General features: G+C 36.8%; 1 long non-coding RNA gene across 1 annotated transcript; it reads left to right on the forward strand.

The window, feature by feature from the left end:
- The first annotated feature begins 1189 nt into the window (after nt 1–1189).
- Nucleotides 1190–24726, forward strand: LOC123379141. The gene is made up of 5 exons (XR_006583182.1): nt 1190–1901; nt 4303–4371; nt 4477–4573; nt 6352–6465; nt 23884–24726. It is a non-coding gene; the product is annotated as an uncharacterized LOC123379141 (long non-coding RNA).
- Nucleotides 24727–27111: the final 2385 nt, after the last annotated feature.

Raw genomic sequence — 27111 nt, forward strand, 5'->3', positions numbered from 1 at the left:
AGCAGAGAGAGAGGGAGACACAACATCCAAAGCAGGCTCCAGGCTCTGAGCTGCCAGCACAGAGCCCAACACGAGGCTCAAACTCATCAACCACCTGATCATGACCTGAGCCAAAGTCAGACGCTCAACCGACTGAGCCACCCAGGTACCCCAGAAAATAACTAAAATTTTAAGCTCAGGACTGTTTGATTCCAAACCCGTTAACACTGTGACATGCCCTCAATCAATCTTTGAGGACTCAAACAAATCTTTGAGAGCCGAATATGTAGTAATACTGCCAACAGAGAGAAAGGCCAGTCTGGACCCTCTGAACACTTTCCCTTTCTTACCACATTACTTGATCCTGGGGGCAGAGATGTCTGCAGAAATCGAACTTTCTCCATGAAAACTCTGGCTTGGGCTTCCAATGTTCTCTTCTCACCCCTGCATCCAAGATGGAAAGCCTTTCTAGAAGAAAAGTGGGTAGGTGTGGGACTGTTGAAAGGAGTACAGGAAGATGCTATTTATCCCAAGTACAGAAACAAGTCTATCATTCAAATGAAAGATTCTAATTTTCGTATTTAATTAGCCCAAATCTCCCACAAATTTTTTGACCTTCTATGAAGACCTTGGAAAAATGCAGGAACATTTCCCTCTCTAATGAATGGAACTTATAAACAACTATATAAGTTTTTCAAAGGGACTGCCTGACTCTCCTGGGAGATTTTATTTTCTCAAAAAAACCTGGGAACCTGGACAGGCGTGTACCATTGGAAATGAATCGCTGCAATTTTGTCCAAAAGATTCATAACTAGAAAACATTTTTTTTTGTAGGCTGACTGAATTAAATTCCATCAGACATGTTTGTTTGTTAACATGGGATTTATTTTGAAAAGGTATAATAAACCTATTGTTCTTTTCTAATAGATAGTTAAAAGGAAAGAGACATAAATCCATTTGAAAATAGATTTGGACAAATAAATGGGAAAAAGTAATTTCAGTTATTTGATCTAAGTTATGAAAAATGGCATTCTCCTATTGATAAACAACACAGAATTGACCAATATCCAAAGCAGGCAGCTTTCATGGGACTGTGCTCATTGTCAACAAATGTTGGGAAAAGGTCAATGGTTAATTAAATAATCCATCACCTCAGGATAGAGAGTAGTTCTCAACTCTGACAATCAGTGACAGAAATATTAAAAGGTCAAGAAATGAGTTACAATATATTCTGTTTGTTATTATGTATTATAAAGATGTGACTCTATTAAAGAAGTAGAGGATAGAAAAGGTTCATATCCTTTTAGAAACATGCTTCCTAAACAGATTTTGGATTATTTACTGATATGAATACTGTGAATTCTCCTGAAGCCAGAGGATCCTTTTGATTTTTGCACTTTTTGAAAAAAAAAAAAGATGCTTTCGATAGAGAACGTTGGATCTCCATACTTGAAAAACTATGTGATGGGGTTGGGGGTCTGGAGAGAAGCTTCTTTTTCGAGAATTACTTTCACTGGGTCTCGTAATTTCAAACTGCTATTTGCTCTGTAAAAGAACATCTTTGTAAATGTGGTAGCTTCCACTGCTGACTGTATGTTCTTCCCATGCTGGGTAACTCTAGCACTCTCAGAGAATAGTAACATCTCCAATTTCCTTACATCAAGTGCAGAATAACCCTTCTGTAAATTAAAAGTGCTATACAAACTTGATATATCGATTTGACCTAATTTCCTTTTGCCAGGATTGGCTTTTTCATTATCCTTTCCAGACATTTGTTTTTGCTTTTTTTTTTTTTCCAGTGGGAATTATTATTTAATTTGGGCTGCCTTATCTAGCAAAAATTCTTTCTCCATCATCCTCCCTTATTCCTTCTTCCTGCCCCGGACTGTCACTGATTCATTCTGAGTTTTCAAGTCTCAAGTGTAAGTATTTCCTGTGTGTGTGTGTGTGTGTGTGTGTGTGTGTGTGTGTGTGTGTGTACGTGCGCTAGAGGTTGACTAAAAGGAAGACCACCCATTTTAGTCTTTCCACCAGCCTTTCCCCTTTACCTCTTGGGGCCAAAATATGGAACACAGACAAGGAAAAGAGGTGCCCCAGAACAACTGCTTTCCAGGAAGCCATAAATCATGTGTGATTAAAGTAATTGGCAACAATAGAAAGAAAGCATGTTCCTGTGCTTTGGCTCTTTAGTTTTGCATATGAGAGGAAACTGGTCAACTAGTTGAGATCACCAGGGCTTTAGGAGAGATAATGCTCTATTTGAATCGAAAAATGAAGCCCCTTACTTCTCCCTTGAGAATGTAGGGCTTGGCGAGTGATATTATATGGCCACGTCACTCTGCTGAAATGTTCATTTATATGGCTTCTAAACGAGGGGTGTTTCACCAGGGACTTTGACCCATGACTGTGCACAGCTTTCCCCCTTTGCTGTCTGGGTGATCGCTGCTGTTTCGAATATGGGCAAGTGTTATATGATTATTTTATCTCTTACTGTAAAGCGTTTTGAGAGACTTCGTATGAGAGGCAATATAAAAATAAATTGAATTGAACTATGGCTTCACCTCCCCACTTTTTAGTGCTGAAACCTTTAGAGCAAAAAGTGCAGTGCTGTGACAAAGGACAAGATTAAAATGATATCAGGAAAATGGTCAGCTCTGGAGAGCCCTGACCCTCCAAGAGGAGTGTGTGTGTGTGTGCGTGTGCACGCGCGAGTGTGTTTTGGTTGTTGTTGCACTTGCCTATGTGTTAAAGCCTTACTACAACTAGAGAAAAATCATATTTCTGTTCTTAAGTTAGTAATTTTGAGTCATAAGATATTCAAAATCCACTTTCAGTTAATGCATTTCTACAAAGACAACACTTGTTAATTATACAAATATCTTTTTTACATAACGTATCATGGTGCATTAAAAGCCACCGTGAAAGGCCAAGGTCTGAACCACATCATATTACTTTCAGAATCCACAACTGCAATAATTTTTCTTTTAAAATAAAATAATCTTGGCTTAGGGTAATAGGTTTTCCTGCAGAAATATGATTTTGTATTTTATGACACTGCATCAATACATTATTTTAATAAATGGCTCTTGGTTCACCAGAAGTGCTGTATTTTGACAATATCAGCCAACCTTTTCATTTGTTTAAGCAGGAAAAGTAGGGTGCCAAAATAAAGCTACTCCAGAAGAACATCTCAAGAATGTTTATGAAAACTCTGCTGCAGCTACATTTATTAGAGTTAAAGCACAGTACTAATTTGTCATGCAGAATTCCAGGGAAGTGAGTAATTTCTGTGTTTCCCTAAATGCCAGTGTTTCATATTTTGAGTAACAATTTGCTTGTAAATACAAAACGAGCAACCTAGACTATAATGTGACAAAAGGTATTTGTCATTATCTGATGATATCGTATGTATTCATACAATGCCATTGTATTTCTCATGAAACTAAGTTGAGGAATGAAAAGGCAGCAAATCAGGCTCTCTGACAATGGGCCTGAAGTTTTAAAATTGTGATTAGATGATTTCCTCGAAGTTAGTAACAGTCCCGCCTATAAGAAAAGGTGTTTCCCTAGCATACCTCATTCCTCATCAGGTTCTCTCTGAGACTCTCTGTTTATAGATGAGCCTTTCAGTACATGGGAGATCAGACTAATTTCAAAATTGTGGCCGCACTGTCTGTTAAATTATCAAAAATTCAGAAAGCGCAAATTGTTTCCTATGCCCAGAGTCTTTTCTCTCTTCTGAGGTTGTAGAGAGCTCTCTCCGCTGTAGATTTGTTGTGTATCACTCCCTTTTATCTAAAGCTTTCAACAATATTTTTGCATAGTAAGATTCTCCCAGGTATCCTGGGGATAAATGGGAGTATTAATGTCTCCAGGCAGTACATGGTGCCTCTGGGGTCTGGAAAAAAATGAATGCTCCTTCAAAGGAGCTGATTATCTCAGGATGGCACAGAAACACACATAGCCATTTATTTCTGAATTTATTCTTTGTGGGATAGTATGCTCTGGTTCAGAAGGGCTACTCCCACCCTGTTAAAATAACATACTATATATATATATATATATATATATATATATATATATATACATATACATACCCACGCACAAAGAAATATATATATATATGTGTGTACATACATTAATGCATATATTAGCATTTCTTTTTCAAATGGCTCACTTCATAGAAAATGCAGCTGTACCTAGAAATTTATATGGAGAAGTAGATAAAGATCTCAGGAACAAGACAGAAGGGAAATAAGTATTTTAAGAGAAGTATTTATTGAGCTATCCTAACACCTCATTCTTTCTTTCTCCCTGCAATAGACTGAATGTTTGTATCCTCCCAGAATTCATATGTCAAAACCCTGATTCCCAACATGACGGTGTTTGGAGGTAGGCCCTTTGGGACGTAATTAGGTCATGAGGGTGGAGCCCTCATGAAGGGGATTAGTCTCTTTATAAGAAGAGATACAGGGGAGATGTCTCTCTTTCCACCAGGTGAAGAGAAGGCAGTTATCTACAAGCCAGGAAGAGGGCTCTCACCAGAACTTGACCATGCTAGCACTCCGATCTTAGGCTTCCAGCTTCCAGAAATGTGAGCAATAGATGTTTGTTGTTTAAACCACCCAGTCTGTGGGACGTGATAGGAGCCTGAACTGACTAAAACACTCCCCCCATCTCAATCGTATTTCTTTTCCCTTGAGATCATGGCCCCATTTCCAAACGGATTGATCAGCAGATAAAGTTCTAGCCTGGGGCTTTACTCTATCACTCTGTTCTCTTTTTCCTCTGCTACACTCACCCAGTGCCTCTGCAGCTCCTAAGCACACATCCACTATGCACCGGGACACAAGACCACTCACTTTTCCTTCAATAAGCCAAGTGTTTTCATGAGTATTGACCTCTGCTCATGCCGATCTCTAAGACTGAAATTCTTTTCACTATCTCTGAGTATTGAAAACCCATTCATTTTCAAGCCCTTCTCCTAACCATGTAGCAGACATGAGCTCCAGTTTTCCATGTGCAAAACGAGGGAATATATAGCATCCCCTTTTTGTGGTGATCGTGAAAATCACTTGAGAGTATGTGTGTGATAGTCTCTCGTAAAATGTCCTGGTATTCTTTAATTATCACTTCATCTCTGAGAACCAGAAACATGTTGCCCTTAAAATGCTCAGCCTCTTTTTATGCGTACCTATGGAAAAATCTTTTTCTATACTTTGTAGATCTTACAGAAACACTGAGCATTATTTGTATCTATATAAATACATAGCATTTATTTGGGGCTTTGGACTTAGTGGGAACTTAGTAAATATTTGTTAAAATTGCTTGCCCAAATTATCAATGTACCCAATGTCCCAGTGCATACTCTTGGATCATTTGGACCAGTTCCAAACTAAATTTGAAATTAGTCCAATTCACCAAGTTTATTCTTACTGCAACATGTCCTCCACAATCAGTGCTTCTGAGTTACACCTTTGGACAGACTCTGCCACAGAGGGTTGGCATATGAAATACACCAACAACATTTTTTTTTGGTTTTGCATGATTCTGTAACAGTGATGCAGTCCAATTGGTGAATTGAAGAAAGCCTAGAAATGGAACTTCATTTACAAGCTTTTCTCGTGCTTATAGATTCTACATTTACAGCTTCATTTTTAGCAGTTTTGGTGCTGGCTTGCTACATTTCAGACGGCAATACTATGAACATAAGTGTCAAACCTCATGGCGTGAGGGACATTTTACTTCAAGTGGCTTCTCTGATGCCAAAGGTACCCATTGTGGCACAGAGGAAGAGGGAGGTACTCCCCTTTAAAATAGGACTGCGCCTGGGTGGCGCAGTCGGTTAAGCGTCCGACTTCAGCCAGGTCACGATCTCGCGGTCCGTGAGTTCGAGCCCCGCATCGGGCTCTGGGCTGATGGCTCGGAGCCTGGAGCCTGTTTCCGATTCTGTGTCTCCCTCTCTCTCTGCCCCTCCCCCGTTCATGCTCTGTCTCTCTCTGTCCCCAAAATAAATAAACGTTGAAAAAAAAATTTAAAATGGGACTGTGGTGTTGCCACATATTAATGAGCATAATGTGACAGGACCACACCAAAATTGTAAAGTGCAATACTTCGAAAGGTATAGTGGGCTCCTTTATCAGAATTTTCAGACTGGCTAGCATAAACTGTCTTTGCTCATTGATGGAGAGATTTGATACATTCTAAAAGATGAGTTGCAGAGTTTCATGGTTTTCTCCATGTTTGTTTAAGCATCCTGTTTGATATCAGCTGACCAGCTAATGAAATAGCAAAAACTTTGTCTTTTCAAAAAATATATATAAAAATGCTTCCTAACTTTTTTCTGTTTTGTTTTGTTTTGTTTTGGCATAGGGTACAGTACTCTCTCCTTATCCACGGTTTCATTTTCCATGGTTTCAGTGATTCAGTTACTCAAGGTCAACTGTGGTCGGGAAGTATATGATCCTACTGAAAAACCGTCAAAAGGTCAGTAGTAGCCTAACCCTATGTCACAGCACCTGCGTCATTCACCTCACTGCATCTCCTCACATAGGGTTTTACCATCTCATAGCACAAGAAGGGTGAGTAGAGTGCAATAAGATGTTTTGAGAGAGAGACCGAGAGAGACCACATTCATATTACTTTTATTACAGTATTTAAAACAATTGTCCTATTTTATTATTATTTTGTTAATCTCTTATTGTGCCTAATTTATAAATTAAATGTTATCATAGACATGTATGTATAGGAAAAAAACCATAGTATATATAGGCTTCAATACTATCTGGAGTTTCACACATCCCCTGAGGGACTTGGAACATATTCCCCGTGGATATGGCGGGGCTACTGCATATTTATTCACATCCCTTTTTACTCCCTCAGAGGAAGCTGGTCTCTTTAAAATGTGTGTGGAGGGCTAAACTTTTGTACTGGCAGCAAGTGACCAGCCCCAAAACTACATCCCATAAGGCACTGAGGGAGAGACCACTCATGATGCCATCTTTAGACTGAGATCACATTGCTCTGAATAAGCCTGCTGCACAGCTAGTCATTTTAGGTTTAAGCATTTGCCAAACTGAGTTTCCCCAAACTGCATGTAACTCTCACCTCTGCCAATCAAACCCACAAGTTTAAAATATATGGAAGGAAAAGAGCACCAAATCCTTCCAAAGATCCATTAGGCTTGTATTTTGAAGCAAGAAGTGGAAATATATATATTTTAAAGAAAGAAGTAAAGTTTGCCTCTCAGGCCAAGTATTTTCAAGTTCTCATATGTCTCAATGAAAGCCAGCCTAATTAGTATAAATCAGAGTTTTGTATTATAGACGTTCAAGTATAATGAGTTCTATTATGACAGATTGCAGTAGGTGAGATATGTTATTCAATGGTATGTCTAGGAAAAAAAATAAACATGCTTCACTTCTTCATTAGAGAATGCTTATTTATAGTGCAGTGTATATCTACCTCCACTGTAACATTAAAGTTTTGACTGCTTTTTAACTATAAAATGTGATATTGTTGTGGCAGCTGTACTATTCAAATGATAGCTGTAGAACAGCTGCTATCAGCGAGGGAGATTTATTGCTTCCCTGCACGGATAAGGATATGTGCATATTTACTTTTTAGTTTCATTGCTGGTGTCCTATATTTTAATGACACAATGTAATAGAAAAGAAGATTATAATAAAGACGTCCTTTAATTCTGTAATATCAATGGTACACTTGATATAAAACTTTGTTTTAACTTTATGTAAATTCCCTTTTTCCTTCAGTGAAACAGTCCACATAGGTAGAGAACTTATACTCCTGCGAGTTCCCTTGTGTTTGTTTTTGGCATTTCTTTCATACCAAAATCACTGGGTAGGAGAAAAAGGGTGAGGTGAGGAGGGGAGAAGAGAGGAGAAAGGAGAGATTGAGTGAGTATCCCAAAGTAGTTGGGCTCATTTTTGTGTGTGGTAACTCATTTCCGAGGTAAGTTGGTTGATTTGTTTGGAAGCACGTGGCTTGCCGGTCAATAGACAATAAAGAAAAAGATCAAAAGTTGAAAAAAAATTTTTCCAACTGATTTTGTCTCTTGTTCTTTGTCTTAATATTGTCTCGAACCAATAACCTAGTGACAGATGGGCAGAATTCTGAGCTCTTGGCAGTTTGGATTAGATCTGATAAGCATTCAGTGCTATTTGGTATTGAAACAGTTGGAAATCACATGAAGACAGGCTTTTTCAGAAAAGTCCATTACTTGGTAGTTTCTGATGGGTTGAAAGTGCTGCTAGAAGAGTCTTTGGAGTATTTGGGGATTTCATGATTGATATCAGGCAATACAGAGATGCCCAGTGTGCTCTCAATAGTATTAATCACACTCTTTAAGGCAGGAGAAAGTTTTGATATGTTTTTTCATTATCCCCTACTCCTGAACTATCCCTTATACTCATATGCTCCTCTGAATTTTTTTGTTCAGACTCTGGGGGGTTTAGAATGCTGTTTTAATTATTTCTACTTATACACTAATAACCTGTGAAGTTGGCAGATACACACGCCCTAAAGCGTATGAGATTTAAGGGGACATGTCTTGACCTTTCAATTATCAGAGAAATAGTATATAGCTCTCAAAAGGTCATCACGTGCATGGTTGAAAATAAATTGGCAATTCAAATCATTGAACAAGGAGATCAGGTTATTTCACCTGTACTCAAAGAAAATGAAAATATTGATCTTTCTCATCTGTTTTCTTCTTTGCTCAGTAATTTAGTAGCATTGTTGATATTTTTAAAGCTAACTCGGTGTTCTAGGTATTCATTTTTGCACTGGAGTCTTATGTGGGGATTGTTCTTTACGCTTTAGCCACGTGCAAACCACATTTCCATTAAATATTTATCAAAATGCAATTCCTAAAAAGTTCATAGGTGTCTTTTAAACAAAGTCCAAAGAGCTGCCTTTCTGAATTAAGCAGACAGACAGTTTGGGTACATGAATTATTGTTTCTGTAATAACTGCCTGCAACTGACTAACACATGGAGACCATCTTTGATAAATTTAGAAATAACTGAGTTTGCTAAATAGTCTTTGCATTATTTCATTATAAAGCTATGCCAGTCAATTAATTCTTCTTTCCAGCATGTGAACACATTGTGCACCAAGTACTGGAATGAGAGTGTTAGGCGCTCCTACAAGCTAGACCAGATTAGAGACTCCTTCGTGGGGAGAATAGGAGCAGGCATTCACTTCCCTTATTATGTCTGCATGCATACATTTCTTGGTTTAAAATTACCTATTAAGAATATGAGTAAATCTCCCAGATGACTGTTTCTTCGCACCAGTCCCTACCCTGCACCACTGTCCCCCACTTCCCACCATATAACATGGCCAACCAATGAAACGGTTTTACTACTAATGGATATTTTACCCAAATCTATTTTAAAGATTATGGGCATATGGATTCTTTTTTTCAGGTGTTTTCTAAATAAATATTTAGTATGTATGCGTGCTTACGGTAATTTAATTTTTTTTGCTGATGTGGAAAAAAAAACTATGGAAATGCAGAATTTCACACATTTCCACGCCGGATTTTAATATCAAACTTTTTAAGTGACAGCACCTATCAAAAGTATGAAATTCTTTGAGTAATACAGATGAGAAAACTTCTGGTAAAGAGAAAATCATCACATGAATAGGATCATAAGTAATATTAAGTTATTTTTGCCAGGTGCTTAACTGTATTTTATTCTCAAATTAGTTCTGTCAATTGATTAAAAGTAATGACATCTTTGCTGCTGTAAATTTAATGTGAAACACTATAAAATGGTGAAAGTTTATTTAGAATTTGAACTTAATAATTTTATAGTGATAATTTATTTTTCATTTATATCTTTTAAATTCCACCACCTAAAGATGCTGCAAGTAATTGAATCATTGATTGATTTCACTTTAATCTACTTCTTCAACACACTCGTTTCAATCATTTTTGATTGAAACACCTGATCACTGGTTAGTTATTAACTGGAAACTTGGATAAACCGACATCTATCCAATTTTTATATTTGAAGAAGTTTCTAAGTGGTTTATAAACGGTCCCTGTAGAAAGTGGGAGGGAAAAGTTGAAAAGTTAACATTTTCAAGTGCATTTTCATTGAGAGTGAGTTGTCCCTCTTCTAACTGAATGGCAAAGAATGTCCGCATTATTCTTTGCTGCCAAATTGTGACAACATTTGGGGATGGGTAGGCGAGAGGGTATGAAAAGATCATTGAGAAACCTGGTTCTGCATTGGGAATTTGAAAGCATGCTAGCATGTCATTGCTACAGCAAAGCTTAGCCAATAGCATTATGGGACCAGCTAAGTAACTGTGGAATGGAGAAATTAGGTAACTTGTTTCATGTCACCCAGCTGTAAAAGTGGCACAGTCACAATACAGGAGCTGCCAGAAGAATCATTGGTATTTTAGATAAATGCTTTCCAATCAACATATGTGAACCCCAGATTCAAGCCTTATATGTAATTTTGTGTTTTCTAGTCATATTCAAAGGAATAAAAGGAAACAGTTGTAATTAATTTCAATAATGTATTTTATTAAGTGTGTCCACTTTTATTTCGAAGTACAATAATTACTATTGATGTGAGTTTTGGTATTTTATTCATACTGTCCAAATTCAGTATGTATTTTCATTTATAGCACATCTTTTTTCAAGCTAGTCACATGTCAAGTGCTCAGTAGTTCTATGTAGCTAGTGGTTACCATTTTGGACAGCATACCATTAGAATCTTTGAGAATCCGAAAGTATCACACCCAGTACTGTGATTGATTGGCTAGTGACCATTATAATTCAAATGGCCAGAAATTCCAGAGAAAATGATCCTACTGACATAAACATTAATTTGGGGTCATGTAGTGAAGGGTTGGTTTCATTAGGGAGGACATAATTGTTGTAAGGGAATATGTTACTTAGGAAATTAGAGTACAGGGCAGCATAGAAAAGATGTTCAAGTCTGCTGGTTGGTGAAACTAAGCATATATGGTTTCCTGGGTTCATAATTTTATTTGCAATAAACAAATGTTAAGTGCTATGGTCTCTGAACTGCACTATGTACCCAGAAATAGTCCATTGGTCTATGTTATGTGTACACATATATTCAAAGAGAGAAAATGACAAGTTCTTTTAAAATTGGACATCACATGGGCGCCTTCGTGGCTCAGTCGGTTAAGTGTCCGACTTCGGCTCAGGTACTGATCTCATGGTTTGTGAATTCAAACCCCGTGTCGGGCTCTGTGCTGATAGCTTGGAGCCTACAGCCTGCTTCAGATTCTGTGTCTCCCTCTCTCTCTCTGCCCCTCCCTCACTCGCACTCTGTCTTTCTCTCTCAAGAACAAATGAACATTAAAAAAAAAATTTAAAAATTGGACATCAAACTCCTGGGTATTTACCCAAAGAAAATGAAAACATTACATTGAAAAGATATATACACCTATATTTATTGCAGCATTATTTACAGTGGTCAAGATATGGAAGCAACACAAGCATCCATCGATAGATGAATGGATAAAGAAGATTGGTATACACACTCACACGTACACACACACACACACACACACACACACACACACACACAATGGAATATTACTCAGCCATAAAAAGGATGAGATCTTGCCATTTGCAATAACATGGCTGAACCTAGAGGGTATTATGCTAGGTGAAATAAGTCAGAGAAAGACAAATGCCTAGTGATTTCACTTATTTGTGGAATCTAGAAACAAAACAAATAAATGAACAAATACACAAAACACAGAATCAAACTTATAAGTACAGAGAACTTATAAATACACAGAACAAACTGATGGTTGCCAGAGGGGAGGGAGTTGGGGAAAGGGCAAAGTGAGTGAAGGGGACTGGGAGATACAGGCCTCCAGTTATTGAATAATTAAGTCACAGAAATAAAGGATATGACATAGGGAATATACTCCATGGCATTATAGTAGCATTGTATGGCGACCGATTGTAGCTATGCTTGTGGTGAGCATAGCATATTATATAAACTTATTGAATCATTGTGTTGTACACCTGAAACTAATGGAACATTGTATGCCAATTATACTCAAATTAAAAAAAAAAAAAAAACTGGACATTGACAGATATTCAAAGGGACTAAAGGACCATGGCAGCTATCCCAGCTCCCAGCTAGCTCGGTACCAGCTCACTGCCAACATATCATGGGTATACACAAAAGGCAACCAATCCAGCAAAGAAAAGAAAAGCAGTAAAAAAGTTGATCTAGAAAATGACCAGGTCCAACCGTTAGCCATTGACCTTTATAGTTGCAAAGGTTTTAGAAGAAGGATTGACAGTGAAAACAGTTCACCCTTTTTAGAAGATATAGGTGTTTTATGGCTGGTGTAATTAATGAGTAGGTGGCTCTGCTAATGATTTTATTGTGTTGGTTTTAAGTTCTCTTGAAATAATTGCTTTTTTTTCATGTGGATTTCCTCACCGACAACATAATTTGCATCTATCTTAATAAAAACATATGCATTAAAAGCATACCTCTGATATCTCACAGCCTGGGTACAAACCCTGGGTCTCTGTGTTGTAGGGCAAGTTACTCTGTTCCCCAGTAATATCAACTGTGAAAGGAGGACAATGACTCTCTACTCACTGGTTGTATGGAAGAGATTAAATTAGTTAATATATGCAAAGGGGTTAGAACATTGCCTGGCATATAAATGCTCCATGGATCTTAGTTATTATAATTATTATCATTACTATTAAGGATATGTGGGGAAATTTTAAGTAATACACTTTCCATGACTGTATTTCATAGTTACTGAATTGGCCTTTTGGGAACTGCTAGTGTTTATAAAGTTCCCCAGTGACTCTGAGGACCAGTGGAGTTTGGAAACCACATTGGTGGATAGAGGGCAAGTATTCCTGGTGAAGCCCATCATTCTCAAGATGAGCTGTTACTCACAACATCAGTGAAGTTTGAACCCTAGAGTCACCAGAGAGCACCCAGACCAATTGAATGAGAATTGGCTCAACGTGGGTCCCAGGCATCAGTATTTTAACAGCACCCTGCCCTTCCCCCACGCATGGTAGCAGCATGTAAAAACGGCAGGGAACCTCTGATCTTAGGTATGTTTAAATCCCCCATCCTATTTTTTTTTTTTTAGAAAAATGCTTCTAAGGTTTTAGATGATGGCAAATTGACATAAAAATAGCACATTAAGAAAAGCTTTATGAAAAGGGTGCTTAACTGACCCAGTGTTATCTTTCCCTGCCCTTTTTTATATGGATGAATAAAGACAGATAGGAGTTAATTGCTCTTCAGCTAGATCGAGGTCAGTCTTTTGTACCGAAATCTTAGAAGTAGGTTAAACAGGAAGGTATTTTTTTTTTTTTTGTATTACTGTACTTAACCTTGACTTGGGTCATTTATTGCAGTGTTTCCTAAACTTAGTTGAGCATCAGAATCACCTGGGGAGCAATTTCAAACATACATTACTTAGCCTCACCTCAAAAGATTTTGATTTGGTTGGTTTAAGGTGAGACCCAGGAACCTGAGTTCTTTAAAAGCTTCCCATATAATCCTAATGATACCATTATCATTCGCTGCATGTAGTGAATCAAGGTACCAATGGGTGGCGAAACTGATGCTAATGTTAGTAATTAGAAAATGTTGACATAACAAAAGCAAAACAGTATTGTTTCCTCTTTGGTGTACAGTTAGTTAACTAGAGCTTCCCTGGCAATGATTTATCTAGAAAATGACTTTTTCTTATTCCCTATTTGGTACTTGTCATCCAATAGTATCAAATGTTATGGACAACTTGCTAATGATACAGAGCAATTTCTAGGCATTTTTTGTTATATAACTAATCCTCATGACAATCTTTTGGGAAGGAAATGTTGCCTCTATTTTACAAATTAGGAAACCAAACCTTAGCTGATTGAATAACTTAGTTGCAATCACCTAGCAGGTAAAAGTAATGGGATTGAACTAGAAGCCAGGTGTATGTAATGTCAAACCTATGTTCATACAATTAATGAGCATCAATACCCTGGCAAACAATAGTCCTAGCAAGAATCAGTAGCAGACAAAAAGAATCAAATGTGTCTTTTTAGTAAGTATTCATTTTAAGAAATAAATTAAAAAAAAGAAGTTTCTGTTATGTATAAACTCTGATTAGTAGGAAAGGAAAGTTGTTTCAAAAAATATTTTTTCTGGATGCGTGGGTGGCTCAGTCAGTTAAGCATCTGACTCTTGATTTCAGTTCAGGTCGTGATTTTACAGTCCTGAGATTAAGCCCTGCGTTGGGCTCCATGATGGGCATGGAGGCTGCTTAAGATTCTCTCTCCCCATTTCCGTCTGTTCCTCCCCTGCTGACATACTCTCTCTCTAAAAGAAAACAGAAAAAGAAAAACATATGTTTTTTTTCTTTTTTTTTCGTAAGCAGTTGGGTTTGAGAGGCTCTACATACCCATGCTGATAATTTTCATGTGTTTATGATGAATGGAATCATCACACTTAAACCAAGACAGACTTCTGTGTTGAAGAATCTCTGACTCCTTTAATAAGGTGTTCCAAATAACTGTTGGGTAAGTCCTTTTGGGAGCAATGATTTTAACTTTCAGGTATGCTTTATAGTCAAATTTAGGAACAAATTGGAGAGAGGTATCTAAATGACCCCTAATGTTTCGTGATCTGAAAATACTTTTTTTTTTTACTCAAGGTTTAGTCTTTGGGACATTTGGAATCTATTTAGGCACACACTTGGTTTGTGGCATTGGGATTTAGACTTCACGTCGTGTGTCCTATGTCCTTCCGTAAGCTGTAGTAGGAGGTTGTGCATTGCTTGTGTAGCACTCCTGATGGTCTAGTGTCATGGTCAACCTAATTGTACATCTTCTATTGAGGCCTCATCATCTTCAGCACTGGTCTAGCGCAGTGCAATCACCTAGTAGGTGATTGGTTGGTTGGTTCTCAGTGTCTGTTGGAGGAGTGAATTGATGGGATTAGTGTAATGAAGAGCTTAAAATATGGAACTAAGTCATGATTTTTCTCATCAGATTCCTCACTTCGTCTAGAGTTACTCAAGCCTTGCTTCCAATCATCTAGTAGTTCATGGAATGACTATATGTTACCAGAACCCTTTTATCCCTCAAAGGAGCCCTTGGGTGGATTCAAGTGCATGTCCATTACGGGCAGAAATCAAAGCATTTACATTTCAAAAACCAGAAAAAAAGAAAAAAAAAAGAAAACATATCTATTACTCTGATTTTGATACACAGTTAAAAAATCTCTGCAAAGGAGACAGTTGAAGCTATTGTAAAGAATTTGAGTAGGGACGTGTATAGTTTTGCATTAGCGCATAGCATTACTGTTTGATAGTCTAAAAATTAAGAGCAAGTAGCAACAGTGGCATATGATATATTTAAAAAGATTTAAAAATGTATTCTTTCACCAAATGGTGTTAAGTTAAAGTAAGCTGTCAAACTGACAGCACATTAATGCCATCTTCACAGTAGCACATACTGGATCACAGTGGAAATTGTATCAATTTTATAGAGAAATTAAAGATGAAATCTGAAAAAAATAGCTTGAAATGCTTTCTTTCCTTTTTTCCTTTTTTTTTTTTTTGCACTTTGAGAATTATCATTACTTGCTAGAATCCACTCCAAATATAACCAGATCATGATAATTTATATTGGAGCTTTATTTTGGGGTAAGGAGCATCAGATACACTTCATAGTACTTACTCAAACTATGATTATTTTCATTAAACTATAAAATTGCTTACTGCAGATCTACTCTAAATGCATACAATCGTATCCTTAACAATGAATACTACTAGGCCACAAATGTGCAAAATAACTGAAGTCAAGTGCAAAATAGCCATCCTTGATTTGGACTTTTTAATTATATATCTTTGTATACACAATCAATGTACTTTTGTGGTTTTGTAATATATTCCTTCTTATTTTGTTGAAACATCTGACAGGCTTATTCAGTCTCCATCCTGTTAATTAAAGGATAGTGTCAAAAAAAAACTTATGAAAATGATGTCAGGTGCCTATTAACACAAACTCTCAAGTAGTTTGTGGCTGTCAAGAGTACAGATTATTCTAGAAATGAAAGGTCTGGGGGATAATCTAATAGGTTTTATGCTTTGTGAGATGGGAAGGTGATCAGAAAGGTGGTGGAATAATCTAGAAAAATCAAGGAGACCTAAAATATTGTCCTGATGTGAGTGGTATATTTCGTACAAAGTGAGTGAAAAATAAGGTATTGAGAGCAAGGCATCTGAAATCGTACACCTTCCAATATTCTTGTAGTTACCAAACAACATATTTAACAGATGCCTTGGTGGCTTTATTTTTTAAGTGCTATCTTTGCCAAGAATGTTTACCTTTATAAACTTTGTCCCATCCTATGATATCCAGAGATTGCACTTAATAGGAATAGAAGTGGAATTCACGTGTTGTTTCAACACTTGTCAGGGAGATTCACAAAACTTGTGAATATTGTCAATACACTGTGTATGTCTATTGTTGTATGGAATATGGTTTCTACTGTATTAAAACATAGATACGAGATTGTTTACAAACATAACACATTACTTATTTAAATATTTGTTACCAGAAAGAAACTTTCATTTTTGTTATTGTTTCCAGTTTGACTAGTAAAGGTCTTGCCGATGTTTTGACTAGATCTCCATGTACACATTCCTAAGAAATGTAGATAACAAATGATTTTTGTTTTTATTTTACTAAGATTTAATTATTTCAGTTGGCTATCTATGTTTTAAAATTCACTTTAAAATAGCAAATACCACTTTTCTAGTTTCTCTATAGATACAGCAAAAACCAAATCAGTGTAGCATTCGGTAAACTTGTGTGGATACAGTAACTGGGGAAATGAAATTCCAGTTTTCTTGTCCAAGTCCAGAAAGAGAAGTGTCTCTCTTTTGTGAATCTTGAACAAAAAATCTCAAGTGTATTCTGATTGGACCAATTTAAGTCACCTGCCCCCAAGGAATGGGTTACTGTGATCAGGGAAGCATGCATCCATGAGTGGCCTAGACTTGGTTATATGACCCTCCTTGAGCCCAACCTGTGGCAAGCTTAGTTCTACTGCTTGGTTCAGACCATTCGAGGCCCCTCATTAGAAATTTGGATTGGGATGTTGGTGCTCAAAGTGGATCATAGAAGGTTTTGGCTCTGTTAGTAAAGAGGAAAGGAGAAGTTGTTGTTTAACCATTTTAATTCAAAAGTTTTACATTATAAAGGGAAAGTTAACTTCTTCAGAATATCCAAAATTATCTGTAGTGGTTTTTCTTTGACTTAAAAAGAATATAACATTAATGGCACAGAAATGACATTTCTTAGAGAAATTTATTTTATCTCAGTTGCCTATTTTTCCTGAGAATCTTTACTGCTTTATATTGTTATATTATATTCATACTCATATATATTCTCAATTCTAAAGAGTATCAGACTTTACTAAAATAGTTTTAAATCACTCATATTGGTTTGTTCTTTGATCAAATTGTTTTTCATTTGAAAGCTACTGTCTTCAATGCATTCTTTTAAAGAAATAGAAACCAAATTAAAAAAAAAAGATGTTAACATAACTCACGTGAATGTGTGAAAATTAAATTCAATGTAACTTATATATCACAGGACAGAGCAATTTTTATCACTAGAGGTGGTAAAGAAATATGATGGTGGTGATGAAGAAATCTAGAAAAGTTGGAGTGTTCAGTTTAAATAAGAAACAACAGGCGGCTCCTGGGTGGCCGAGGTGGCTGAGTCTCTGACTCTTGGTTTCTGCTCAGGTCATGATCTCATGGTTCCCTAGCTGAAACCCTGTGTCCGGCTCTGAACTGACAATGCAGAGTCTGCTTGGGATTCTCCCTCTCCCTCTCTTTCCCTCCCCTGCTCATGCATGCTCTCTCCATCTCTCTCTCAAAATAAATAAAACTTTAAAAAAGGTAATTTTTGTATATGTTGGGCAGCAATTGGATGATATATCTAGTCTTCTTAGAAATATATTCGCTATTTTGACATTTTAAATATTATGTCATATAATATAATAATAATTCTAGATATTGTATACTGTTTTATCTGCTTTACTTGATTTTTATTTGTGTTACTATAAAATGACTGGTTGTGTATAATTTTGTCTTGCTAGATACAAATGCTCGACCTCAATTGTGGGTGACTTTCAAATCATATCCATAAAATCAGATTAAGATGCTTAACTATGTTTCAGATTACCTAGATAAATTGACTTTCAAAATCAACAGTTGCGATATTTGAGTATTTGTTACAGCTCTCAGTCATAAGTTTAAAGATAGTTTTAAAAAGGCGTTGTGAGTGCATCCCTGTATGCAAGCTTAATTTATTAGTGTGTAATACAGAAAAATATGTATATGAAGAAATTTTGTTTTCTACTCTTCCTCTACCTCTTTAGTCTCATAGAATAAAGGTAATGCTATGTGGATAACTCTGAGATTAAACTCATGTAAGTCAGATGTGTTTTCAAGCATTTGAGTGAAAATAGAATACCTTGCTCTAAAAGTTTTTCAGAATTACATCATAATAGACTTATACTCTATACTGTGCATGAAAATGATACTATAGCCACTAGGGGTGACTACAGAGTGATGAGCTGGTCACAGAAATAATCAGTGAGTGGTATTTTTTTATGCAGCCACCTTGCAACGTACATTAGCTAAAACTTTCTGCAAGTGACAGAAAATGGAATCTGTTCACTCTAAAGACCAGAAAGTCCAGAGGCACTGCTCGCGTCAAGCTTAGTTTGACACAAGGGCTCAAACCAAGTTCTCAGGACTTGGTCTTTCTTAATCCCTTAGTTGGACTCTGCTCCTCTCCACATTTTGGTTTCATGCTCAGTTTTCATTTTGTAGTAGGCTGACTCCTCTGGCCATAATTTCACGGCCTCACAACTCCATGTGGGGAATGGTTGCAAGAATCTTGAGGCTCAGAGTCACCCTGACTGTGTAGTAAGCTTCAGTCATGTGCCCACCTCTGAACCAATTGCTATGGCATTCAGTGATTGCTTGCCTTGCTCAGTGCTGGGTCACATGCCCATTGCTGGATTCCAGCAAAGAGTATCAACAAGACTCCATGAAGTCTCCAAAGAAAATAGGGGCTGTTGCTGGAAGGAGAAGTAAGTGCTAATAATGCACGTGTTTACTATTAGAGTCTGTTTAGGCATTATGGGATGCTAACTTTACTCAAGATATTTCTGGAATTCTTGTCTTAATGTGGAAAACTTATGAATGAATCATTCCACCAAAAATAGTCTTATTATTCTATATTCCCAGTGCACTTTTTATTGAATAAGATTTTATAAAACTTAATTAGCCATCTCACTTGTTAGCTCTGCTGTGACTGACTTCTGACTAGTTCCAAAACAGCATTTGTCTACATAGGAAAGGGTTTGCTTTTGTTGACAATATTCACAAGAGTGCACAAAATATTTTCTTGTTAATTCCAGAAGCTCAGATCTTAAAATATTCTGGGGAAATATCAGTATCATTAGCATAAATGTGTAATATTCCAAGACAACTGACTTGAAAGAGTCTACACTTATTTGGAGATATATATTCTGGGGATATATTTATTTGGGTACAGCGTACAAAATATGCCTCTATAGTAATGTGGCTATGAGCATAGGCTTTGAAGCTTGACCACCTGTGCTTGAATGTCAGGTGAGCCTCCTGTGGTCTTAGAAAAGTTACTTAAGCCCCTCCTAGTACAAAATTTCAATTTGTAAAATAATAATTATACATATTTCACTGGATTGTTTCAGGACCAAATGTGTTAATATACATTTCCTAATAAATGATAGATCTTATTACTATTATTTTAAAAATATATCTAAAATTACTATATTCTGGGACACCTGGTGGCTGAGGTCATGATCCCAGGATCGTGTGACTGAGCCCCGTGTCAGGCTCTGTGCTGAGCGTGGAGCCTGATTGAGATTCTCTCTCTCTCTCTCTCTCTGTCCCTCTCCTCCAACTCATGCTCTCACCCTCTAGAATAAACAAAAATTAAAATTACTCTGTACGCTGTGTGAAAAAAAATACTCTCTAAATCAACTTACAAAAATTATCAAACCTATAGTCAATCAAGAGTACAAAATATGCCATAGGTAACATGGAAACATGAGGCCTATATTTGAACCCTGACTTTTCCTTAAATAGCTTTGATCTTTCTAGGCTTCAGTCTCTTCACCTACAAAATGTCTTCTTGTAACAATGAAATTGCATAATTCTATAAGTGCTGATGCAATGCAGAATGAAACAATGACCAGAATTGGCTTGGATTAATTAAGCAAGACATCCCAGTAGACACGTGTTTGGAACATGGTTTTGAAGTGTATTAGGGAACAAGATTAGTGGAGGGAAAAGAAAATAATAAGAGGGTCTCCCAGGTGAAGCTAAGTAGAGGCCAGCAGCAGTGGAAACATAAAAGTGGAGTCCATCAGATAACTTATGTGGGTCGGCTGCATTTGCTTTCATTAATGTATAGAAAACATATTGTGAAATAATAGTTGAATAGGGAGAGGCATGAAGGATTCATCTGCTTCACAGTATTGCAGGCTAGGTTTAAGATTTTTTAAGCAGCAAGACGTTCTTCTAAATTTGTGAATAAATGGTATTTGAGATGATGACCAGCATTGTGAAATAAACAAGTTACACATAGGAGCTTTTCTAGGAATGTGTGTTGCTTTGAAATTCACTGGGCTTAAAAAGAGATACCCCTGATTGGAATACTAATACATCATGGCCTTCATATTATTCTTGTGATAAAATGTTTCCTTTTAATCATAGGAACCTGCCTTTGTTTTTTAAAAGTTACCTATCTCTTACAGTTAAACTGAATTCTAGGAGACAAGTGTACTTTTCTTGAAGTACTTACCATATGGTTATTCTATTTACTATATTTCATTCTGGAAGATGTTCCCTCCAATTAGAGAGGGACTTACTTAGACATAATTTAATTCTTCGTAGGCTTAAAGGAATAATATTTCTCAGTAAATACAGGTGTAATTAAGGATACCTCTTGTCACACTTTGCCCCCATCTAGGACTTACAAGAGATGAAGTTGCTTCTAATTTAACTGAGGTTATTACCTAAATATTCACTGTCCTATCCTGTACATATTTTTTTTCAGACCTCTTTTGTTTGTTCTCTTTCTATCCTTTCTCAAAAAAAGTAGGTGAACATTATCCCTTCCAATGTCAATTGCTCTACTAGGCTTGTTCCTTGTTCATATTGTGTCAGATCTATGAATTTAAAGTCCAATGTCTGTTCTACCTTTCTACCATGACTAGTCTCTTAAAGAATACTACTCTTGGGGTGCCTGGATGACTCAGTCGAGCGTCTGACTTCAGCTCAGGTCATGGTCTCACTGTCTGTTGAATTCAAGCCCTGCGTCGGGCTCTGTGCTGACAGCTCAGAGCCTGGAGCCTGTTTCAGATTCTGTCTCCCTCTCTCTCTGCCCCTCCCCCACTCATGTTCTGTCTCTCTCTCTCTCTCTCTCTCCCAAAAAGTAAATAAACATTTAAAAAAATTTTTAAAAAGCCTACTACTCTTGAGGAAAAACCAGACATTTGTATATGACATTAATTGACATTAAGACATAGTGATAAATACAATTAAGACATTAGTTGTATAAGGCATATAACTGAAAATTGAAACTAAATTATGGCATGATTTTAAACAGTTGATAGGATATACAAAGGGAAATCTATTTTATCTGAGTAGTACAGGGCTGGAAATACTCTAGAGAAGTTTAAGGAATTTGGAGAATTTAGCCAGAGTGCACTAATATTTATATACTCATTACATCAGTAAGAAGAGGTGAGTGCTACTACAGAAACGAACAGTCCCCAAGTTTTAGTGGCTTGAAACAGCAAGGTTTCTTTTTCATTCCTGCTGAATATGAATTATAGGGTGGGTAGAGATTCTGCTTTATGCAGTCCTCACTTTGGTCCTAGTCTGGCTGCTGTAACAAAAATACCATGGACTGGGTGGCTTAAACAAAACTTTATCTCACACAGTTCTGGAATCTGGGAGGTTCATGATCAAGACCCTGACAGACTCAGTGTCTGGTGAAAACCTGCATCTTAGTTTATAGATGGTGTCTTCTTACCATGTCCTAACATGGTAAGGGAGCTCTGTGGGGTCACCTTTACAAGAGCCTTAATCTCATTCACCAGGATTCCACTGTCCTGACCTAATCAATCACCACCCTAAGGCCTCACTGCCAAACACTGTCACATTAGGCATTAGGTTTCAACATATGAATTTTGGAGGGACACAGACATTCAGTCTATAGCACCAGGATAAGATAGCCATTTTTCTGGAACACACTGGTTATTGTGGCATAAACACAGAGAGCTCACTACACATCATACACTGGCTCTTAAAGCATCCATATGTCACTTCCATTCGCATTTTTTTTTGTATTTTATTTATTTGTCCTGTTTAAAATTATTTGAAGTATAGTTGACATACAAGGTTATATTAGATTCAGGTATACAACATAGAGATTCAATAATTCTATACATTATACAATGCTCACCATGATCAGTGTAGTTATCATACGTCACCCTGCAGTGTTAGTACAATATTATTAACTATATGACTGGAAGTTTGTACCTCTTAATCTCCGTCACCTATTTCACCCATCCCCCACCCACCTTCCCTCTGGCAGCCACCAGTTTGTTCTCTGGATATATGAGTCCGTTTCTGGTTTTTTTTGTTTGTTCATTTGTTTTGTTTTTTTAGATTCTACATGTAAGTGATATCATATCATGTTTGCCTTTCTCTTTTTTTTACTTAGCATAATAACCTCTAGGTCAGTCCATGTTGTCACAAATGTCAAAATTTTATTCTTTTTGCAGCAGAGCAATATTCCATTATATATATATATATACATATATACATATGTATATGCATATATACATATATATATGTATATATATATGTACATATATATATGTATATATATATGTACATATGTATATATGTATATATATATATCACATCTTTATCCATTCATCTATTGATGGACACTTACACTGCTTCCATATTAGATATTATAAATAATGCTGCAGTAAACATAGGGGTGCATATATCTTTTTGAATTGGTGTTTTTGTGTTCTCTGAGTAAATACTTAGTAGTGGATTTACTGGATTATATGGTATTTCCTTTAATTTTTTGACGAAACTCCATACTGTTTTCCATAGTGGTTGCACCAATTTACATTTCTACCAACAGTGCATAAAACTTCACTTGTCTCCACATGTTAAGAGAGACAGAGATAGAATGTGAGTGGCTTAGGGGCAGAGAGAGAGGGAGACACAGAATCCGAAGCAGGCTCCAGGCTCCCAGCTGTCAGCACAGAGCCCGACTGGGGGCTAGAACTCACGAGCAGTGAGATCATGACCTGAGCTGAAGTCAGGCACTCAACCGACTGAGCCACCCAGGTGCCCCACCACTTGTTATTTCTTGTCTTTTTTGATACTAGCCATTCTGACTGATGTGAGATGATATATCATTGTGGTTTAGATTTGCATTTCCCTGATGATTAGTGATATTGAACATATATTTTTTTTGTGTCTGTTGGTTATCTCTGTGTCTTCTTTGGAAAAATGTCTCTTTAGGTCCTCTGCCCATTTTTTAATCAGACAATGGTGATGATGATGATGATGATGATGGTGATGATGATGATAGTGGTGGTGATTATTTTGGTGTTGGATTGAAGATCTAAATGTAAGACTTAAATGTAAGCCATAAAACTCCCAAAAGGAAACATAGGCAGTAAATTCTTGGACATCAGCCTTAGTAACATTTTTCTGTATATGTCTCCTCAGGCTAGGGAAACAAGCAAAACTATACTCTGGGACTACACCATACTAAACAGCTTTTGCACATCGAAGGAAACCATCAACAGAATGAAAAGGCAACCTACTGAAAAGGCAACAAAGGGAGAAGATTGTTGTAAGTGATATATCCAATAGGGTGTTGATATCCAAAATACATAAAGAACACATTTTTTTAATTTCATTTTTTCGAAGACATATTTCTTTTAGAGCAGTTTTAGGTACACAGCAGAATTAAGGGGAAGTTAGAGATTTACCATATGGTCACTGCCCCAACCTGAATAACCTTTCCCATTATCAACACCCTCCACCAGAGTTGTATATTTGTTACAATTGTTCAACCTACATTGACACATCATAATCATCCAAAGTCTGTAGTTCACATTACAGTTCACTCTTGGTGTTTTACATTCTTAGTTTGGACAAATGTATAATGACGAACAGTCATCATTTGATGACATATCCATCATCCATCCATAGGGTAGAGGATTTTCACTGTCCTAAAAATCTTCTGTGCTCCACCTATTTATGCCTCTTCCTTTAAACACTGAGTGACTGATTCTTTTACTGTCTTCATAGTTTTTTTTTCCAAAATGTCTCATAGTTGGAAATATACAGTGTGTACCCTTTCCAGATTGGCTTCTTTTACTCAGTAATATGTATCTAAGTTTCTTCCATGTTTTTTCATGGCTTGATAACTCATTTCTTTTTAGCATTAAGTAAATGGATAGACTACAGTTTGTTTATCCATTCATCTACTGAAGGACATCTTGGTTTGCTTCCAGTCTTTGGCAATTATGCATAAAGCTTCTATTAATATCTGTGTGCAAGCTTTTTTGGAGACATAAGTTTTGAACTCATATTGGTAAATGCCAAGAGCACTATTGCTGGATAGTATGGTATGAATATTTTTATTTTCATATGAAACTGCCACTCTTCCAAACTGGCTGTACCATTTTCCTTAATAGGTTTGCAGTGGTATCTCATTATTGTCTTAATTTTCCTTTCCTTAATGACATATTGTGTAGTATCTCTTCTTTGTCACATATGCTTTTCATATACTTCCTTTCCATCTGTGGTGAGGTATCTGTTATGATATTTGAATAATTTTATAATTAGGGTGTTGTTTTGTTATTGTTGAGTTTTAAGAATGCTTTGTATATTTTGGATAACAGTCCTCTATCAGACATGTCCTTTGTAAATGTTTTCTCCGAGTCTATGGTTTCTCTTGTCATCCTCTTGACATTGTTTTTCACAGAGCAAAAGTTTTAAATTTTAGATTTGGGGACACCTGAGTGGCTCAGTTGGTTAAGTGTCTGACTCTTGACATCATGATGGCTCAGGTCATGATCTCATGGTTCATGAGACTGAGCATTGCATCCAGCTCCATGCTGTTAGCACAGAGGATTTTATCTTTCCCTCTGTCCCTCCCCTGCTTGCACTCCATCTCACTTTCTCAAAATAAATAAACTTAAAAAAAAGTTTTAAATTTCAATGAAGTCCAGTTTCCTTCTTACCAATTCTGATTCTTTCTTTCTTTCTTTCTTTCTTTCTTTCTTTCTTTCTTTCTTTCTTTCTTTCTTTCTTTCTTTCTTTCTTTCTTTCTTTCTTTCTTTCTTTCTTTCGTAATCTCTATACCCAATGTAGGGCTCCAACTCATGACCCTGAGATCAAGAGTCAGATGCTCTGCCAACTGATCTAGTCAGGTGCCCCATCAATTATTTCTTTTATACATTGTGCCTTTGGGGCAAACCTGGGTGGCTCAACATCCAACTCTTGGCATCGGCTTAGATCATGATTCCAGGATCATGGGATAGAGCCCCAGGTTGGGCTCCATGCTGAGTATGAAACCTGCTTAAGATTCTCTCTCTCTTTCCCTCTGCTCCTATCCTCTACTTGTGTGCTCTCTCTCTCACTCTCTCTCTCTCTCTCTCTCTCTCTCTCTCAAAAATTAAAAAAAAAGTGCTTTTGATATTATATCTTAAAAGTCATCACCATATCCAAGGTCATCTTGGTTTTCTCCTTTGTATATTCTGGGAGTTTTATAGCTTTGCACTTTATGTTTAGGTGTGACTCATTTTGAGTCAATTTTTGCAAAGAAGGTAAACTCTGTGTCTAGGTTCATTTTGCATGCCTAAGTTTAGTGGTTTCAACACCATTTCTTGAAAAAACTATCTTTGCTCCATTGTATTGCCTTTATTCCTTGGTCAAAGATCATTTGACTATATTTATGTGGGTCTATTTCTGGCCTCTCTATTCTGTTTAATTAATCTATTTATCTATTCTTTCACAATACCACATTGTCTTGATTACTATAGCTGTATAGTAAGCCTTCAATGCAGGTAGTGTGAGACCTCCAACTTTGTTCACCTTCAATATTGTGTTGGCTATTGTGGGTCTTTTGCCTCTCCAAATAAACTTTAAAATGAATTTATTGATATCCATAAAAAATCACTGAGATTTTGGTTTGGATTACTTGAGTCTATAGATTAAGTTGAGGAGAACTGACATCTTAACAATATTGAATATTACTAACCATGAATGTGGAGTATTTCTCCAATTTATTTAGTTCTTTGATTTTTTTTCAACAGACTTCTATAGTTTTCCTCACATATATTTTGTACATATTTTGTTAGAGCTAAATACAGTAAAACCCTGGATTGCAAGTAACTTGTTCTGTTAGTGCTCCGTAAGATGAGAAAACATTTCTAATAAATTTCAACTTGACAAACAAGCAATGTCTTGTTATGTGGGTAGTATGTGATGCCAAATGCCACATGATCACAATGGAGCAATGGTTCTTCTCTCTCTTTTGCTGCGGGATTGTGGGCGACTGTCTCCCATGCTTGGATGCTTGGTCTCAGGCTGTGGTGTTTGGTAGAAATCAGTGATTTTTCAGAACACTGGAAGATACCCACAACTGGCACTAGTGTATTTTTTGTCATTTCAAAGCACCTATGGAAAGTACTTTGCTTTTCCAAACAAGAGTAAGCTTAGGAATGCTTTGCTTCATTCTAGGTCAGGTTGCCTGCAGATATAGACCCCTTTCCTCTGCTGCCTTATTGCCAGTTACATTAAATACAGTATATGATAAGAGTTTATCAATACTGTACTATAGTCAACATCTCTTAGTGACAGTGAAAGTCATCCTATATAATAACCCTCCTCTCTCTTGTCTCCCTCAAACCAGCCAAGAAGTTTTTCAAAGGTAAGTGCAGG

Source organism: Felis catus, chromosome C1 (genome assembly GCF_018350175.1).
Source record: "Felis catus isolate Fca126 chromosome C1, F.catus_Fca126_mat1.0, whole genome shotgun sequence".
Classification (NCBI taxonomy): Eukaryota; Metazoa; Chordata; class Mammalia; order Carnivora; family Felidae; genus Felis; species Felis catus.